We start from the raw sequence: 20361 nt of genomic DNA on the forward strand, positions 1-20361 counted from the left end.
GTGCAGAACGATAAATGTTTATTGTTTTCAGCAACTGTTTCTTTCTCGGAGTGGTTTGTTCAACAGCAGTAGATTATTGATACGGTGTGTTTCTCTATGACGAGGTTTCTTTCACCATGCCCTTCCCAATAATGTCTTTTACTGGAGCCGAGCCTATTGATAAATCAGCCTTCCTTTATCCAATCAAACTGAAGAATGTTCCTTTCATTTATTTTGTGGGCTTAGCATAGTGCCTGGTAAATAGCTTGTCTCAGTATTAAAAAATATGGAGCAAATGCCAGAGGAATCAGGCGAATTAATTAAATCAATAAATTTCAGTATCTGTCAAATAAGTGTTACTGATAAAGTTAAAACACAATGAGGGGCTTCCCTCGTGGCACAGTGGTTAAGAATCTGCCTGCCAATGCAGGGCGCAGGGGTTCAAGCCCTGGTCCGGGAAGATCCCACATGCTGTGGAGCAACTAAGCCCATGCGTCACAACTACTGAGCCTGTGCTCTAGAGCCCATGAGCCACAACTACTGAGCCCGTGTGCCACAACTACTGAAGCCCATGCACCTAGAGCCCGTGATCTGCGACAAGAGAAGACACCGCAGTGAGAGGCCCACGCACCACAATGAAGAGTACACCCCGCTCGCTGCAACTAGAGAAAGCCCGTGGGCAGCAATGAGGACCCAACACAGCCAAAAATAAATTTATTAAAAAAAACAAAACCAAAAAAACCGCAATGAGCTTCTGCCTCGTTGCAGCTGAGAAAGCAACATGGGTCACCAGCTGCTCTACTGGAGCCATCTGGGAAAATTCGGCCAGGGTTCTCGCTCAGACCGGCACGGTGTGATCCGGGAATATGGCCTCAATATACGCAGCCCGTGTTTTTGCCCGTACGCGAAGGACATCGGCTTCCTTAGGTTGGACTAAGTGTGAACTTCTTGAATGGGTCATCAAGCACATCTACCTTCCTCAGAAACAATACTAACTCTTTGCATATAAAATAAAAAATTTTAAACTTCAGAAATACCCACAATGAAACTCATTTCTGGATATCTGCATGTGATTTATGGGGGAGGGGAAGTCAGGTGGTAAAGTTTACCTCCTATTGCTAGATTGATAATAAAAGTGACTGCTATCCGCTAAGTACACGCCACCTGATGATGTTGCAGCACTGGAGGTGCATTTGGCATCAGAGGATGGAAAATTATATATAAAAAGTGCCGAGGGTGGTCTTTCAGTTAAGTGACTAGTCCCATGGATGACTGGGTCTGAGCCTAGACCTTCACAGTTACCTCGGGTGTCTAGAACATGGCACCCATGGGGTCACTGTCGCAGGTTCCCAGCCACAAACTCTCACTTCTCTCATCCAGCTGAATTCTGTGGCTTCCGTGACAAAGGAGAAGAAATTCTAAGAAAGAGGGAATGAAACTGTTAATGACCTGGGTCCTTGGACTCATTAATCAATAGAAATTGATCAGAGGCCAGAGGGGAAATTCAGGCAAGGCTTTACTGGGGCCCCTGCAGCACAGGGAGTGCAAGCAAGTAACAGGTGCCCCTGCTGCTCCCCAAGGAGGGCGGGCTGGTCCCTTAAATGGGGTGAGGGTAGGGATGGATGCAAGGGTCCGGCCAGAGGTGGGGCTCAGGTGGTCTGCCCAGCCCCTTGGTGGTGCTGTGTGCAGGGATTGTGCACAGGACCCTGCTCTTGCCTGTGGCACCTCAGAAGTGGCTGTTGGTTTGTGGCCTTTTTGTATCTTGTTGTTGATAATTTGCACCCCCTGCGGCTGGCGTGCAGTTATTTTTAGTCCCTTATAGTTTCTTTGTATCTGTTGCTCAAGGAGATGTTTGTCCAGGTGCAGGTCCTGCAGCAAAGGGCCCAGGGCCCAGCCTGTCTCAAAACCAGAATTTACTCTATGGCAAATGGATTACTTACAAAGTTACATTTCAACTTTATGGCGACCTTGTGAGATGGGAGCTGTTATCCCTGTTTACAGATGAGAGCCAGGGTCCATTCTCTTAAGCAACATGCCAACTTCACATAATCGAGAAAATCATGAGACCATCATTCAGACCAGAATCTGCCTGGTTCCAGTCTTCCTGTTGCCAGACACAAGTTCATGTGCCTGACACAGAGTGAGGCCAAACAATACCGAAACATCGGAGTCTGGAGCGGAAAAAGGGTTATAGCAGAGCTGAGCAAGGAGACGGGTGGCTCATGCCCCCCAAACCCCCCGAACTCCCAAAGGCTTTCAGCAGAGCATTTCTAAAGGCCAGGTGAGGGGGGGCGGGTCGCAGGGCATGCGAGCAGCTTGTGCACAGTTCTCTGGTTGGTTGATGGTGAGGTCACAGGGTCAACGTGATCAATCCTGAGGCTCCAGGAGGCCTGGGTCATCAGGTAGTTAACATCTTCCATTTGGTGGTGGTTTTAAGCATCTGTAAAGCAACTCAGGAAGTGCGCATCAGGTACTATGATCTGGCTACTTCAGAGGGGAGCCCATACGGGCGAGGATACGGGCCCATACGGTCCTGCTCGGTTACATTCCCACTACCATTGTTCACAGAACCCAAGATTGGGAAAGCGGCTTTGGAATCTTCTAGACGAGCTCCTCTAACACACCTGAGGAGACGGAGACTAAAAAGTCACGAGACTGATGGAATTAGCTCAGCTGTTAGCGGTGTGACCAGGTTGGTTTGGGACTTCCGGTTTGTTTTTCTTTTCACACCACCGTTTGAGGGTACAACCCACCGTGTGCATCTCCACAGCTCCTAGAAGGGCACTCAGAGCTTATGAGGACTTGGATGCGTGACAGAGTTTTAATCCACATCCTTGAAGACATCCTGCTTTTTAAGATAAACATAAATATCACACTGTTGAAAATGGAGGAAGACAGCGTTCTCACTTGCCGGCTGCCCTTTGAGCCAATGGGGCTGGGGGCCGGCAGAGAAGGAGGTGCACCCAGCTCCACGTGCGCCGCGCTGGCCAACCTGGAGGGGCTGAGGACCCACTGAGTGGCTTCGCAGACACAGGAGACCCCCTGGGCGGATCGCGGCCGATTCCGAGGTCTTCTCTGATAATAGCACCAGTTTAATTATAATCCAGAGTTTGCTTACATCTCGAGTATGTTTCATTTCAAATGTGACTTTCCAGCTCCTTCTCTCTCCTTTTTTTCGCTTCGTGCCATAAAATATTTGCATATTTGAATGTCAAGATTTTCCAAGTGCTGGAAGCAACAGGCTCTGGTATGTTCTCAAGTTATTTTGTACAGCAGCATCTGTCTTGTTTCAGCAGCCACCAGAGCTGAGAAGTGACCCAAGAGCAGCCTGCCAGGAAGACAGAGTGTGGGATCCAAGGGGGCTCCTCCTAAAACAGAGCCCACCAGGGCGGGGGCCCTGTCATCCCAGGCAACTTCAGAACACATGTTTCCCCAGCTTATTTTTATTTATGTATTTATTTTAAAAGAAAGGCAGATAACCAAAGGAAACAAATACTGAATGACAGCTACAGAATGTATCTTTGGAACTTGCTAGACTAATTACTGAGGCTCCAAAATCACTTTAAAAGCAACACATTTTGTTTTGCAATATACATTTTTGTTGCCAATTTTTTTTTTTTTTTTTGTAATTTCAATCAGAATCCACCTCAGACTGGATTGTTGATTGCCAGAGAAGTGGCATCAGGGGGGAATACTCTCATTAGGGCAGCACATTTCAAGGAAGTGCCTGACTTTTTTCTGTATATAGAATGATGTCAGGAAAACTTTTCTACAATATTTTCTCAGAGCTGTATACAGCTTCCTTCTGAAGTGATGCCTTCTGTTCAAGCAATTATAATAGTAGCTGCTTACATGTACCGGGAGAAACCTAGTCTAATCCTCACAGCTCCCCTAGGTGGTAGGCATCCTTATTACCTGCATTTATAGGTGCGTAAACTGAGGCTCAGGGAAGACGCTTTTCTGAAGGGCATATGATGGAAAATGGTGGAGACTGGATTTGGTGGGAGATTATTTGCATTTACTGTGTGCATTGTATTATTGTTATTTGTAAAGAGACCAGGACAGCAAGATCTACTCATTTAACATCCTGATGTTTGAATGCTCAGACCCTGAATTTTCTAGGGATCGTTCTGACAATTTCCAGAAAATATGATTTTCTGTTAATATTTGATCAAGGAAATAGGACTCTGGCTTAAACGCAGAAATGTGACTGCTTTGAAACCACACTTGCCAGAAACATTTGTTCATTTAACAAAACTGTATTAAGTACCGTGTGTCAGGGACTGTGGTCCCCACGGGGGAAATAGTTGTGAGCAAGTAGAGCTCTTCTGGAAATTTAGAATATGACACTGAGCACAAGGAGAAGGTCCAGATTGTTTGGTTGGGGCCATTCTGTCCATCTCATCAGAGAGTCTTTTACCCTGATCGGAGATGCTCTCAGAATCCGATAGGTGACCTAGTTAATCTAAGCGTACCTTGCTGTTTCATTCACTCATTCAATTATTTATGTAATTCATATTTATTTAATACCTAGTGTGTACCATGGACCTCAGTCAGGTACAGTTCCTGTTCTCGTTGAGCCAAGAGGGTGATGACAAATATGAACCAATAAACACGTAAAAAATACAATCATGACTTAGCAAGTACTAGGGGCCGGGGGCCTCTCTGAGGAATATTTGAGCTTGGGGGCTGCTCTGTACAGCTCTGGGGATTGTTGTGGGAGGGATGGCAGCCAAGCCCAGCCTGTTCTCCAGGCTGAGGGCCTGCGTGGCCGGCACCGACCAGGGTGGGCGCCTCTTCCTCATTCTCACGGTCACGTTTGGGGGGGTGGCCCCGAGGAGGTGCCAGCCAGGTGCGGCAGGGTGACAGGAGGGAGGCGTGGATGGGCTTGGGGTGGGGCCTCGCCAGCCACAGGCAGCCTCGGGACTCAGTCTCAGTGCGTGAGAAGCTGTAGAAGCTTCAAGCAGAGTTTGTATTTTTGAAAGCAATCTCCATCTTCAGCCTTTTCGCAGGGCCTACACCTCCAATCTCCCCACAACCTCTCTAAGCCACTACCCCGTCATCTGTAAAACAGGTGTTAATACCTGTGTGTTTCAAGGCTTTTTAAAAAATAAGTAACAAAGTGACACATGTCAAGTTCCCATGAGCACCCTTCTCGGTGGCCTCCGCGCAGAGAAATCGTAATGGACGATGCTCGGGAGTGTGGCTTGAGTCCCACAGACCAGATCCTCCGGTTTGCCATCAAGAGTTACGCTTCCTACCGAATGTAAGGTAGATAGCTAGTGGGAAGCAGCCGCACAGCACAGGGAGATCAGCTCGGTGCTTTGTGACCACCCAGAGGGGTGGGATGGGGGGGGTGGGAGGGAGACGCAAGAGGGAGGGGATATGGGGATATATGTATACGTATAGCTGATTCACTTTGTTATAAAGCAGAAACTAACACACCATTGTAAAGCAATTATACTCTAATAAAGATGTAAATAAATAAAGAGTTAACGCTTCCTGTTTGTAATGAGAATTGTTCTGTCACGATGATTCAAAGAAGGTCACAGCAATTGATTGGGAGGGGGGTCCTTGTCCTTTGCACTTGCCTCTCCAACATCTGTCTCTCCGTCAGTGCTGATAACTTAGAAGGACTGTGGGAAGAACCTCAGCCCACCCATCCTCAGCACTGGTGTGTGTGCACATGTGTGTGTGTGCGCACGTGTGTGTGCACGTGTGTGTGTACGTGTGTGTGCGCGCACATGTGTGTGTGTGTGCGCCAGTGTGTGGTCTTTGCAGGCAATCACCCAGAGGACGTGATGTTGCTGTAAGCTCCTTCAACTTGAGAAAACTATAAAAGATGCAGTTTTAAAAAGCTGACACCTCTGTTATATTTTGGTATCTGTCTGAACGAGCGCAGCATTTAGAGACCCACAGACTTCTCGCCGACAGCTCTGCAGGTACAGTCTGTCCTGAAAGGTATTTCCTGTGGCTTCAGGCCTGGCTGAGATGGATAAAGTGGGGCCCCTGGGGGCGGGGACATCTGGGCCGCGTCTCAGGTCACTGGAGCCTGTGGCTTTACCCATCAGGATGCGGCAGTGACTCTCTTCTCCCCTGCCTGGGCCGCCGCAGAGCCTGGCGGGCTTGCTGGATGATGCTGTTGAGCAGCGAGCAGACAGGCTGGACCTGGTGCAGCTCACACGGGGGCTGGAGCTCAGGAGGCTGAGCGGGGTCAAGGGGTGATGTGTTCAAGGTGTACGAAGTGATGAGTTGACTTACACAATGTTCGGTGTCAATCACATCTCAGTAAAGCTGGAAAAATAAATAAATAAAACTCTTTTGGAAAAAAAATGAGGTGAGGTAAGGACTGTCGCAGTTAGAAAGGCGCAAATGCTCTGAAAGTAGGAAACATCTTAGATCCTTAGACCCAAGGCTGTGACCCAGGCCGCTAAGCCCTGGTCCTGGTCCTCAGCTCCTTTGGTGAGGGGGCAGAGGAGACCCCCGGGACGCAGGCCCAGGGAGGAGAGCACCGCCTTGCTGCTGTGTCTAAATTACACGTGTTTTCGTCGGATCTGTTAGCAGCACGTCACCGCCTTCTCAAGTACAGCCAGGAAGTAGGAACCCGCAGTCCCGAGGGGGAGACTTGGAGGGGCTGGGCCCAGCTTTGTGAACAAAGTGGCTGGTTTTTCATTAATAAAATGGCTCAGGCCTCTGGTTTCTCACCCACCTGTGGAGTCCACCTTCAGTCCTTAACCCAGCTCAGCTTCTAGAAAGACTAGTCCTGCCCTGAAAGTGCCCGAGACACAGATGGGCACAGCCTTGCCCACCTGTCTCTTTGCTGCAAGCAGGGATGGAGGGAGGTATGGGCTGGAGGACTTCAAGCAGGAAGGCTGGTTTGGAATGACCGGGGCTGCTCGCTGGGATGGGAAGGATGGGGCAGCCCACCGTGATGCTCAGGGCTGTCTTGGTTGTCACACTCACCCAGGTCCCACGTCCTGGGAACACTTCGGTCCCTGGCAAGCCGAGACGGCTGGTCACCCTGGGAAGGTACTAATGATGCCGCTGCAGGCCTCCAGCCAGCAGACCGGCCTTGTCGCAAAGCCTCTCCTGGTAGAGGTGTCACATCCGACCAGGATTTTCTGGGCTCTGGGACAAGAGGAGATGTTAAGTGCAAGCGTGGTGTCGTGGGACGTTACCACCAGCGTCCCCGTGTCCCCTCAGCCCCTGCTTCGACCGCTCACCAAGCAAGCAAACGAACGTGCAGACCTGGAGAGAATCTGGAGACCCCCGGCCTCCCCCCGCCGTGCGTGCCCGCCCCGCCCCGCCCCGTGCTGCTGCCTCCAGAGGACAGGCACTTCATCTGCCCACAGCGGACGCAGCTTCCTGAGCTCCTCCTGCACAAGGCCTCTTGTTTTCATCAGGTGACGGGTTAAGGGTGCGATTCATGGCCAGAGACTCAGGGACAGAGCTGGGGGTAGACATCCAGGGGCCAGTCTCCTCCACCAGGTCACGGAGGCACGTCACTCAGTGAGGCAGGGCCTCCTGGGCAGGGCCAGAGGGGGCCGTGGACTGGCCCGGCCCTGTGCTCAGCCTTCGCATGTAGCACCTCGTGAAATCCTCTCAAGCCTCAGGATGTGTCGCCGCCCCCTTCCAGAAGACAGATGAAAACCCAGGCTCAGGGCACACGCCGAGGTCAAGGCAGAGCTGAAACCAGAAGCAGGTCTTCTGACTCTGGCCCAGGCCCTCGATCCCCAGGGGCCTCCGTGGAGTCCTCTGTTTCGGCGGCGAGTGTGCACCGTGCAGGGGTCTAGAGGTGGCCATGGTCTGCCTCGGTCCTGCCCAGAGGGGCATGATGACTGGCCTGCCCCCGACGGCTGTCCCGTGGCCTTGCCTCGGCCGGCACCACAGCGGACTCCCCACTTTGGAAGAGAGTCCTCCCAGCCAGTGCCCAGAGATCACGCTGTCGGTGGCGAATGGTCTGGAAAAGTTGTAATTACCCCTTCTCAGCCCCAGGGAGGCTGCACCTGTTTCCTGTTTAAGGTCCCTGTGTACAGACAGCAACACTGTCCTCACAGGTGGGCGGGAAGGAGCATGTTGAGGGAGGTGATGCGATGCCACGTGACAGTTGGCCGTGGCTCTCAGCTGTGGTCCGGCATGGTCACCAAGCTCCCCACCCCACCCGGAGGCTGGCAAAGTTTCCTTATTCTTCCCTTTAAAACGTGTATAATAAGTTCCTCCTACATGCCTGGCACTTTTTATCTGGAAATATTACTCATGAAGTAAGTTTTTTTTTCTTTAAAATCACTCCTGTGGGAAGCTGCTTCCCTTTGGCTGGGAGAAAGGAGGGAGGTGGAGGCCCCCCTAGCCCATCTCACAGGCCTCTTCCTTCCACGGGGTCGTGGGGGTGGGGCTGCTGGGGGGAGGAGGGTGATGACTGTCCCTGAAGGGAGTCCCAGGGGGAGCCGGGCACCAGGGGGCATCCCTGCCACCACTTCTGGGTCAGGACCTGCCGTCTGGAGGCCAAGACGTGAGAGCAGCTCCCGCTTCGCTCCTGGAGACGAAGCTCCTAACGGCCACGTCTGCTCTGCCAGGAGGCCCCGCAGTGCTGGGCAGCCTGGGCTCGCCCAGGGCCTCGGGGCCTCGAGTGACACTGGGCGGGTCCACCACAGCCTGGGCGGGGGAGGGGAGGGAAGGATGGGCTGGAGCATCGGCTCCGGCCTCTCCCGTCCTCCTCACAGGTTCGTCTGTTCACTCATTTGTTCACTCAGCAAGTTATCTGTGTCTCTGATACATGCCAGCTGCGGCTCTGGGCATCAGAGACACGGTGGAGATGAGGGACGCTCTCCCCTCTCGGAGCTGTCCTGCTCCTGGGCGAGGCGGACAGGGAGCAGGTGCACAAACTGCGTGGAAGTGACGAGGGAGACCAGGGGGAGGGCGAGGCTGGGGGGTTAGAGATGGGGTGTGTGTGGTGGCTGTGTGTGTGATATTATGTGTGTGGTTGTGTACGGTTGTTGCATGTGAGATTGTTCTCTGTGGTTGTGTGCGGGTGGTTGTGTGTGGGTGGTTGTTGCGCGTGTGGTCGTTGCGCGTGTGGTTGCTGCGTGTGTGGTTGTTGAGCGTGTGGTTGTTGCCTGCTGGTCTCGGCCTATCTGTAACCAGCGCTGTGGCAGGACAGGCCCTATTGTTCTTATTGATTGCAAGATGCCCTCAGCAACAACCATCACGTCCTGGAAATTACACGGCACACCTGGGGCCACACAGCGAGTTGTGCGGGGCTGCGGGGGTGAGCGAGCGAGCAGGGCCTGGGGCTCTGCTTTCACTGGGGTCGAGGGTGGGGGCCTGGGGTTTCACAGGCTCAGGCTTTACTGGTGAATTTAAAACAGAAGAGCAGGAATTTAAAGCGCAAAGAGAGAAAACAAGTGGCCCAAGCTGTCAGTCACTGAAATCAACCAGGGTCTCTAAAGCAAAGGGGCCTGGCTGGGGGTGTGGCCATGTGTTTATGCGAGATGCCCCCTACCCCTGCTGCCCAGAAGTGGATGCCTTGCAGTCACAGCCTGTCAGGCACTTGCTTTACAAAAAAAAAAACCGAGGTCGGGCCTCAGGCACGGAGATTACGTGCAGAGTGATCAGGGAAGTTTGCCCCAGACGCGTATTTATGTTCAGCAGATACCTGAGCAGTGTGAGGCAGGGGCTGCACGGAAGCTGAGGGAAGAGGTTCCAGTGAACACACACCACGTGCAGAGGCAGCCACAGTGACCTGCTTAGGAGAGGAGGCCGGCCTGGGGTGGGCTTCCTGCCCCGGTGAGTAAATGAAGTCCTTGCTTTCGTGTCCGCGGCCCCCGGGACCCAGCCACAAGACCACCTCTGGGATCTGTCTTCTGCGTCCTCTCGTGTCCTAAGGCGCCACCCACACTCACTTCTCCACCGCTCCACACGCATCCAGGGCCCTGAGATCCCAGCTGTCTCTGCACTGACCCACCTCCTGCCAGCGAAGACCCCGTTTCACCCTCTCACTCAGTTCCGCACGTGGCCTCCAGACCATGGACACTCTTTCCCCCATGATGACGTTCTTCCAGCATTTGACAAAACACTGCCAAATACATGAGTGACTGTGACCCTCACTACAGGGCAGTGATGGGCAACTTTGTGTGTCCACCTGGCTGGGCCAAGGTGTGCAGATGCAAGTCAGACGTGGTTCTGCAGTGTGTCTGATTGTTCCACGAGGGTATTTTTGGATGAGATTAACATTTAAATCGGTGGACTTAGAATAAAGCAGAGTGTCCTCCATGATGTGGGTGGGCCTCGTCCAATCAGTTGAAGGCCCAAATGCAACAAAAGCCTGACGTCCCCTGAGCAAAGGAATTCTGCAGCAGACAGACTTTGGACTTGAGCTGCAACATTGCTCCCCTGGGCCTCCACCCTGCAGGTGTTGGAACTTCCAGCCTACATAATCATGTGAGCCAATTCCTTAAAATAAACTTCTCTCTATACACATCTGTTGGTTCTGTTTCTCTGGAGAGCCCTGACAAATACAGGTGAGAATTATCCCCTATTTACAGACAAAGAAATTGAGGCTCAGAAACGTTAAGTCGCTTATTCATAGCTGGTTAAAGGACTCGAATTCAGCTCTGCTAGGCTTTAAATCTACCAGGTTTTCCTTAAATGCCTGCCTCCTTTGTCCCTTTCGGCTCTGAAATTGCCAACAGTTTTTCACGTCTTAGGGCATTGTGTCTAAATTCCTTCTTGATGTTGAGAGTCTTCATGACATAACTTTATCTTCTCCCTTCCTGTCAGGCAGTTTGTCTCAGCTTCTCAGGCACACACGGGGGAGCAGCTCCTGCGGAAGCGGCAGAATTTATACCCTAAACTGAAGAGACACAGGTCATCCAGCAGGTTAAAGGTATAATGAAAAGCTAAAGATATAAATCTGCTTTGCAAATATGATGAAAGTAAGGCATCTCTTCTTGGACTAAATAGAGGTTTAAACATAAGTTCCAATGTCAGTGATCTTGTAACCGACAGGGAAGGATGGGCTGGACATTGATCGGAGCCAGACAACACCAGGGTGACGGTGGTGTCTGGGGGCCATGTGGTCACCAACTGATACGGGGCCCACAAGCCACATCTGGCTCTTTAAATTTAAACTAACTATGATGGGGGGGGGAGGGATAAATTGGGAGATTGGGATTGACATATACACACTACTGTATATAAAATATTGGGCTGGCCAAAAAGTGCCTTCGGTTTTTAAGTAAAAATAAAAGACACATTTTTCCTTTCACCAAGAACTTTATTGAACAACATATTCACTGTTTTGTTCCACTACCTTCTGCCATTTATCAGGCAACTTCATGATTCCATCTTCCCAAAACTTTTTACCTTTTTGAACAAACAACTGTTCCAGGTGCCTTTTACAGTCTTCCAGGGAATTGAATTTTTTTCCATTAAGAGAATTTTGTAAAGACTGAAATAAATGGAAATCCGAAGGTGCAATGTCTGGTGAATATTCATCCTGGCGGATGAATCAGAGCTTCCCAGCCAAGCTGTGGCGCTTTTTGCCTGGTCATCAAAGAAACATGCAGTCTTTCGTTATCCTGATGGAAAATGATGCATTTTCTGTTAACTAATTCCGGACGCTTTCCGTTGAGTGCTGCTCTCAGTTGGTCTAACGGTTCCAACAAGTTAGTACTTGTTGGAATTAATTGTTCGGTTTTCCATAAGGAGCTTATAATAGAGGACTCCCTTCCAATCCCTCCATATACACAACATCACCTTCTTTGGATGAAGGCCAGCCTTTGGTGTGGTTGGTGGTGGTTCATTTCACTTGCCCCACTATCTCTTCCATTCCACATTATTATATAGTATCCACTTTTCATCGCCCGTCACAATTTGTTTTGAAAACGGAACGTTTTTGTTTCGTTTCAGTAGAGAATCGCATGCGGAAATACGGTCAAGAAGGTTTTTTACGCTTAACTTATGTGGAACCCAAACATCAGAACGATTCACGTAACCAAGCTGGTGCAAATGATTTTCAACACTCGATTTGGATATTTTGAGTATGTCGGCTATCTCCCGCATGGTATAACACTGATTGTTCTCAATTACTGTCTCGATTTGATCGCTATAAACTTCAACTGGTCTACCCGACTGCGGAGCATCGTCCAGCAAGAAATCTCCAACACGAATCTTTGCAAACCACTTTTGACATGTTTGATCGGTCACAGCGCCTTCTGCATACACTGCACAAATCTTTTTTTGTGTGTTTCAGTTGCGTTTTTACCTTTCTTGAAACAATAAAGCATAATATGCCAAAAATGTTGCTTTTCTTCCATCTTCAATATTAAAAAGGCTACAGAAAAATTCGCTAATTTTAATGTCTTTTTAAAATGCACGCTGATATGACAGCTGTCACAATACAATCTAGCGAAATTGTTTTGAACGAAGTTGAAGACAGCAAAGCGCTACTAGAGCCATCTTACGGAAAAAAACGAACTAACCTTTTGGCCAACCCAATAGATAACTAATAAGAACTTACTGTATTGCACAGGGAACTCTACTCAATACTGTGTAATGACCTATATGGGAAAAGAATCTAAAAAAGGAGTGGATGTATGTATTTGTATGACGGATTCACGTTGTTGTACAGCAGAAACTAATACAACGTTGTAAATCAACTATACGCCAGTAAAAATTATTTTTAAAATGAACTATGATCAAATAGAATTAAAGCCTCAGTTCCCCAGTTGTGTTACCCTGAGGAAAGGCCACCTGTGGCTGGCAAGAGGTCACCATGTTGACCGTGTCCACCCACTGCACCAAGTCCTATCAGACAGCACTGAAGTGGGGAGACTGGCCCCAAATACAAACATCCCTGAGCCCCCAACACAGCCAGCTAGTGACCGAGGGAAGGCCAAAGAATCCTCACGGTTAAACTGGGGACTGAAATGCCTGTGGGAAGAATCCCTCCCTCAGTTCCGGGGTGGAGAGCAAGGCGTGGGGATGGTGGCTGGGCTGTGGGCAGAGGGCCAGCCCTGCCTAGACCAGGTGCCCAGGGCTGTCCCGCAGGACTCAGCCAGGAGCTCCTTCTGGCTGGAGGCCCAGGTGAGGCCTCTGTCTCTCAGCTGTCAGGTGGTTTCAACAAATGTGTTAGATATGCTTGATACAAATTTATAGATCCAATGAAAAGACATAATATTAGAAAGTTTGACTACAATCTATATTGCAAATTATGTTATTCATTAGAGTGCGCTGCTGTTATATCATAACATAACTTATTCAGTTTGAAGGAAAATGGGGCATTTATAGATTTGATATTATTTTGAATGAACAGAAATCTCAAATCCTGAGGACACTTGGAAACTCTGTCTCTAAGAAGGTCATTCCCACCTGCACAAACAGATGCTCTGGGAGAAAGCAGTGGCTGTGTTTTCTGATTTCCCCTTTTGCTTTTCTCCTCTTACACTTCCAGAATAATTTCAACCTTGTATCAGCCAACCTAAGGCAAACAGGTGATTGTTCCCACTGCAGGGACAGGGCAGAGATCAGATCAGCACCGCTGGGGTGGGGATGCAGGGCTGCTGCCACTGGAGAGCAGACTGTGCCACGCGGTGACACCTGGTGATCCCCACCTGCCTGGGGCGCTCCCTTCCCGGGAGACCGGCTCCAAGGGGTGACCCGAGGCAAAATTCTGAAACCAAAGCATCTGTCTCAGCGCGTCCTCCCCCTTCCTTTCCGGTGGCTTTCCTGGCTCCCAGCTCGTGTTTGATCTGTTCTTATGATACAATGAGAACCTGGTAATACTGCTGTTCCACGTCTCCCGGTTTGTATATTAAGAATAAAATTTACATTTTTAACAAAAAGCTTCCGGAGACAGCGCTGAGCTACAGGCAGTGGGGTGGGATGGGGGGCGTCTGGCTGAGTCGCCGGTCAGCGTCGCCGGCAGCACTGAGGTCTCTTACAACATCTGTTCTGTTTCAGCCGCTGTTGCCTGCGCACAGCCCTGGAACTTGGCTTCTAGAGGTGCTGTCAGGTAAGAGGTTTGCCAACGCACCCCTGAGGCTCCACCGACCCCAAGTGCAGGGGTCCAGTGAGGACCAGGTCAAAGGTCAGTCGGCACCCGGTCCTGGGCAAGTGGTCTGCTGGTCTGGACCTGAGCAGGTTTATGCACAAGGCAGGCTGGGGTTCTGGAAACCTGAGTTGGAGGAGGACTGAGAGAAATCAGGTCTGGACAGAGCAGGGGCTGTGGGAAACGTGTGCCGAGACTGCTTCCTGGGTCAACAGCTGGCCCTCAAGGGCTTGTCCGAGGGGCAGCTCTGGACTGGCAGGTGTGAGGGGGTCCCTGGGGCAGTGGGCCCTGGTGGGTGGTCGGCACCCCGCGAGTCAACTTCTGGAGGGCCTGGGGGCAAGGCTGGTGGAGCCGGAGGAAGTAGAGTGGTATCTGCGGTCAAGCAGGTTAGAGGTGAAGGTGCTCCAGCACTCCCGTGGACTGGGGCCAGAACCTGGTCGTACCGACACCTTGGTGCACACGTAGGAGCTGGGCCTTCCCCCAGGACCACCGCGTCAGGGGAGAGGGCTTGCTCTACTTTCTGTGCCCAGCACAGCGTCTGGCTCACTGTGAATGCCCGATCTAGGTCTAATCAACACTCATCGAGCTCCCACTGTCCTGGGAATATGGGGCTGAGTGACAGGATGACCCTGTCCCCATGCGAGTAGATGGACAGCAGTGAAGCGGGACGCGACAGCCACGGTCATCTCTGAGGGCTCTGGTGAGTAGAGTCGGGGACTGGAGCGTGTCTGGGTGGAGGGACCACCTTGCATTGGGTGGTGGTACCTGAAGGACGAGAAAGAAGCAGCCACACAACCGTCTGGGGATGGGGAGGCAGCTCCAGGCCGAGGGTAAAACCCCTGGGCAGCAGTCAGCTGGCTGTGTCTGGGATGCAGGAAGGAGGCCAGTGTGGCTTTGGAAGAGGGCATGAGCTTGGAGAGGCCGGCGGGCATCGATCCAGAGTTTCTGAAAGGAGCGCTGTGGGCATTTGGGGTGAGACGGGTGTGGGTGGTAGGTGGCGTTTAGCCCGCTAATTGTTAGTAGCACCTCATCTCCCAAGTCGTTCTGACAACCAAAAATCCCCCAATGCGTTTCCATTTCTACATACTGCCTAACAGGGGCCACTACACATACACAGGACACGTGTATAGGAAGATATTTATCATAAGGAACTGGCTTATGCAATTATGGAGGCTGACAAATCCCAAGAGCTGCAGTCAGCAAGTTGGACCCGGGAGAGAAGATGGTGTGAGGTCCAGTCTGAAGGCCGGCAGTTTCAAGACCCAGGAAGAGCTGATGTTTCAGTTTGAGTCCGAAGACAGGAAAAGACTGCTGTCCCGGCTCAAGGCTGTCAGGCAGGAGTAGTTGCCTGTGACTTTCGGGAGTGTCAGCCCCTTTGTTCTACTCAGACCTTCAGCTGATTGGGTGAGGCCCACCCACACGGGAGAGGGCAATCTGCTTTTTTCAGTCTGCAGATTCACACGTTCATCTCATCCGAAAATCTCATGGACACACCCAAAATAACGTCCGAATACCTGGGCATCCTGTGCCCAGTCAAGTTGACACAAAATTAAGCGTCACAGCCATGTAGGGCCCTGATACTCTTCCCATGTGTTAAGACCCGGGTGGAGTGAGCTTGCTGGGGTAAGTCATGGGGAAAGTGGGAGGTGACAGTCCCGAGGCACTAAAACTGCCCCGGCCCCGCCTGCTGGTGATCAGGTTTGGGGTGTGTTGTCTTGTACAAATAAGAATAGTAAGAACCGTTTTTAACGGTGCTCAGCAAACCCACACACAGGATCTCATTTCACCTCCCGGTCGTCTTGTGAGGCTGGCTAAGGAAGATGCACTATCATTGCTGTTTTACAGAGAGAACAGCCTCAGAAAGGGTCAGAATTTTGCCAAGTTTGTACACGTGGTGAATCAGGGCTGGGGTGACAATGTCTCCCGACGCTGGGGAGGTCGAGGTGGGAGAACAGGGTGGCCGCAGTGTCTGGAGGAAGCTGCAGAGGGCGGGGGGCAGCCACGCGTGCACTGCAGGCAGGAGAAGGTCTTCAAGGACGCGGAGTGCTGCCCGAGCCGCACAGCGTGATGTAGCAGAGCTGTCACTCACAGGGAGAGACGGCAGCGGGGACGGAGGCTGCTGGCAGTGGCAGCCGGGGGCAGGGTGACTCAGGGAGCAGAAACCGGGGCTGGCAGGGAGGTGGCCCGATGGTGGGGTGAGGACCAGGCAAACCTGTCACCTAAAGCCTCAGAGGGAGAGGCCGGGGAGACGGAAGACAGTGCGGGGGGCGGGGGGACGCGGGCAGCGGTGTCTCCGCAGCCCCTTCCTGGAGATGAGCTGGGGCTGCTGCCTGCCCTGCTTTCCTCCCTGGAAGGCTGGGGCTCGGGAAGGTCTAGAGGAGGCTGCCAGGCCTTTCGGTATCGATGGTGAAGGTGCAGAGAAGCGGGCAAGCCGAGGCCTTGCGCGCTCCCACCCACCCCCCTGGCACATTTTGTGAGTTGTTTCAAGCTGGAGCCCGGTGTGGACACCGTGCACGGGACCTGCCTGCCTCAGGGAGAGGGCTGGGGGTGGGGGAGAGGAGGCAGGAGCCTGTCCTGGGGGGTCTCCTCACCGCGTTGGGGAGGATGGCTGACTCACGGGCCCAAGCCACCCGGGGACCACAGTGAGCTGTCCCGTGGGCAGGGCTTCCTGTGTCTCAGGAGCAGGAACCTGCCACAGCAAAGTCTGGGCGGGGAGGCCGGGAGCGAGGCTGTGGGGAGGCTGGGCCATGGGGGTCCTGGACCCCCAGAGAAGTGCGGTCACGTGGAGAACAGAAGGGAGAAGACCTGGGAGTCTGGAAACAATGGCCTTTCTCCCCTCAGAGTCCTTGGAGGCGGCCTTGTGGGTGGAGGCACCGGCTCTGGGTCGTGGCCTGGAGGACGTACAGTGTGGACGTGGACCTGGTGCCCCCTGGAGCTGGACCCACACAGGCCCTGCCAGGGGCCGGGGCCGGTCCCTCCCTCTGTGAGAGGTCCAGGCTGCTGGGACCTCTGCCCCGCCCATCTTTCTGGCCCTCTGCTCACAGGCACGGAAGCCCCCTCATTTCTGGGCCAGTGTCACCTGCCCCGCTGCTGGGTGCACACCCCGAGTTCTCACTGAAGCCGGGCCTGCCTTTTCCGTCACACAGCACAGTTCTGTTAATCCCCGAGCTTTGCCTTGCTTTGAGTGTCTGCATCCATCACCTCTATTCATGGCTGTCCTACACCCATCCGTCCATCAACGCATCTAGCCATCATCTGTTTTCCTTTTTTAAAGTTATTTTATCCAGGTATGATTGACCTATAACATTATATTAGTTTCAGGTGTACAACATAGTGATTTGATATTTGTGTACACTGCAAAATGAATCGATAACAGCTGTCACCATGCATTGCTACAAAAAACTTCTTTCTTGTGATGAGAACTTTAAAGCTTTACTCTTTGAGCAACTTTCAAATACGTAAAATAGTATTAGTAACTGTAGTTGCCATGCTGTACATCCCCATGACTTATTTATTTTATAACTGAAGTTTGTACCTTTTGATCCCCTTCACCCATTTCACACACACACACACCCCCGCGGCTTGTGTAGCCACCAATGTGTTCTCTGTAGGTACGAGCTTGTTTTGTCTGGTTTTTAGATTCCACATATAAGTGAGATCATACAGTGTTTGTCTTTCTCTGACTTATTTCACTGAGCATAATGACCTCGAGGACCACCCATGTTGCTGCAGATGGCAAGATTTCCTTCTTTTTATTTGTATATGGACCACATCGTCTTTATCCATTCACCCATAGATGGACATTCAGATTGCTTCCATGTCTTGGCTATTGTAAATAGCGCTGCGGTGAACATGGGAGTGCAGACATTTCTTCAGATTCTCGTCTCTGTGTTCTCTGGATAGATACCCAGAAGCGGAATTGCTGGATCAGATGGCAGTTTTATTTTCAGTTTTCTGAGAAGCCTCCATGCCGTTATCCACGGTGGCTGCACCAGCTTACATCCCCACCAGCAGTGCACGAGGGCTGCCTTCCCCCACGCCCTCGCCAGCAAGCTCATTTTGGTGGCAGAGGGTGGGTGAGCCGTGGCCAGAGATGACAGTGCGCCTGAGTCTAGGTTCCCAGGACAGATGGAATGCGCTCCCCCAAAACGGGGAAGAAAGAGCTTCCTAGTAGCAAACCGTTGGGAGAAAACTTAAACGAATATATTGTTTGCTTTTAATCTGCACAAAAAATGCCGCTCTCCAACTGGCCTTTTTTGATTAAACATAACAAACATTTTTTCTTGTCAATAAAAAAACCTTTCTTACCAGGTTTTAAAAACGGCAAACCACTGGGATATTGTCAGAGTTCAGGCCTCTGGTCTTCCTTTCCCGCGAACAAGTCCCCAAGGAGTGACCCCTCCCTGAGACGTTCACTGTCCTGCCTGACTTCCGTCACCTTGCCTGAGAGGGGGGCCGGGGGCCACCTCCTCCTCAGCGGGCCTGCCCCCCTGCCTGGGGGAGAACTCCCACCCCAAGAGGGTCACCAAGGGGTCTGTGGGCTGGGCTGGGTGGGCAGGGTGGTGGATGGCGTCCCTGGAAGGATGCAGGGCGATGAAATCGCCTCAGGAATGGCTCCGCTCCCTGCCCCTCTCACAGGGCCCGTGGGCGGCTCACTGTGTCTTAGGTGCCAGGGAGGGGGCTGCTGGCTGCTGGTGACCAAGGCTGTTCTGCAAAGGATTACTCCAGTACCGTTCATCAGGGTGTTTGTGGCGATCAAAACAATCAGTTTTGATTGTCTAACTAGACATTTATTGTTGCTCCCTCTCTGTCCTTTCCATGGTCAAGTGGGATGTGACCTCGGAGTGTGTTTGAGCTGTGATACCCTCATAAACAACCGGGAAGGGGCTTCCGGGGCCGCGCCCTCTGGTCTGCTCCATACGCTGCCCCGTCCCCGAAAGTCTCAAGCAGAGCAGGTGTGACCGCACCTTGTCCCCAGCGTCGCACCACCCAGAGGCTCCAGGGCACTCTTTCCTGTTTACACAGTTTCCTTGCGAGTGGTGTCTTTCTGTCTGCAGGGTGGGGAAATTAAACTAGTAGACGGGGGTTTGCCCCAAATTCCGAGCTGTTTCCTGCGCCTCAGGCTGACACAGGCTGTGAGAAGCGTCCTCCCGGGGGCACAGAAGTGGCTGGGTCCCAGCTCTCGGGAGGGTGACCAGCGTGACTCCACCCCAAGGCCGTTTTGTTCGGCCGTCAGCAGCAACTGTCTGCTGAGTGCAAAGCGTCACACTAGGTCTGTACTCCTCCCCCCACGCTCTTCCTTCTGTGCGTCTCCCTGCCTCCCCCATCTCAGGACCCCCCGAGAGGGGAGGGGGAAGACCAGCCTTCTCTACAGCCCCGCCCCTGATGATGTGGGCAGTGCCCCCAGGTCCTCTGGTCTAACGTCCTGCTCCAGGGCCCCAAGCCAAGCTGTAAAGCCGCCTCCCTGGGCCTGGTCTGCTCACTGCCATGCTCTCTCCTGCACACTAACAGCCAGGGAGAGAGGAAAGAAACTCTGGAAGGAGCCCAAAGTGCCCATTAGATGACTGTTATTATGTTGCAGCGGTATAAGTGTGAGGTCTTAATAAAATCCAACATTTTCCAATTAGCTGTTGCTTAATTAGTATCATGAATATTCAGAGCCTCACGCCCTTTTGCATCCGCCCCCCTCAATCTCTCCCAGCCCAGCCTGCTCCATCAAACTGTACTTGAGACACCTGGGGTGGGGGGTGGAGACCGCAGAGCTCAGGCCTCCTCTGCCTCTGCAAGGCTGGGCGTAGGCAGGACACCTGAGGTCCTATTTCTCACTACCACCCCCTTTCAAGGGCAAGAAGTTTCTGGCCATCCGAGCTCCCCGCTGGGAAAATGCAAAAGGCACAGATTTCCTTACTTGCCATGAAGCCTGTGAGGATGGTTACTTCCGGAGAAGGCCACCCTGGACCTTTAAGCACAGGCTGTTCGAATAATTAAGAAATCTGGTTGCTCCTGCCTCTTGGTGGTTCCCTCCCTCCCTCCCTTCCTGCCTTCCTGCCTTCCTTCCCTCCTTCCCACCTCCCCTCCCTCCCTCATCCAGTGTGTTTCCCGGATGGCTCTCCTGGGAGACCATACAGAAGTGCAAGCCCAGGGGCTCCTGGTCGGATGGAAGAAAGCCGGTCTCCCCGTCAGAAAGAGGACAACAGGCCCAAAGTGGAGTCGTGTGTGCTTAAGCCCCGTCCCCAAATCGAGACATCATACCTCACTTAATCACAGTTTCAGCCTCTCCGGAGTGGACTCTTGAACGAGTCCATGTGGAATGACCTGGTCTGCACTAGGGAGGT

General features: G+C 52.1%; 1 pseudogene; it reads left to right on the forward strand.

Moving 5' to 3' along the window:
- Positions 1 to 760: 760 nt before the first annotated feature.
- On the forward strand, positions 761 to 916 carry LOC114886386 (annotated as a pseudogene).
- Positions 917 to 20361: the final 19445 nt, after the last annotated feature.

The sequence above is a fragment of the Monodon monoceros genome, unplaced genomic scaffold (genome assembly GCF_005190385.1).
Source record: "Monodon monoceros isolate NGI ecotype Baffin Bay Population unplaced genomic scaffold, NGI_Narwhal_1 Super_Scaffold_7, whole genome shotgun sequence".
Lineage (NCBI taxonomy): Eukaryota > Metazoa > Chordata > Mammalia > Artiodactyla > Monodontidae > Monodon > Monodon monoceros.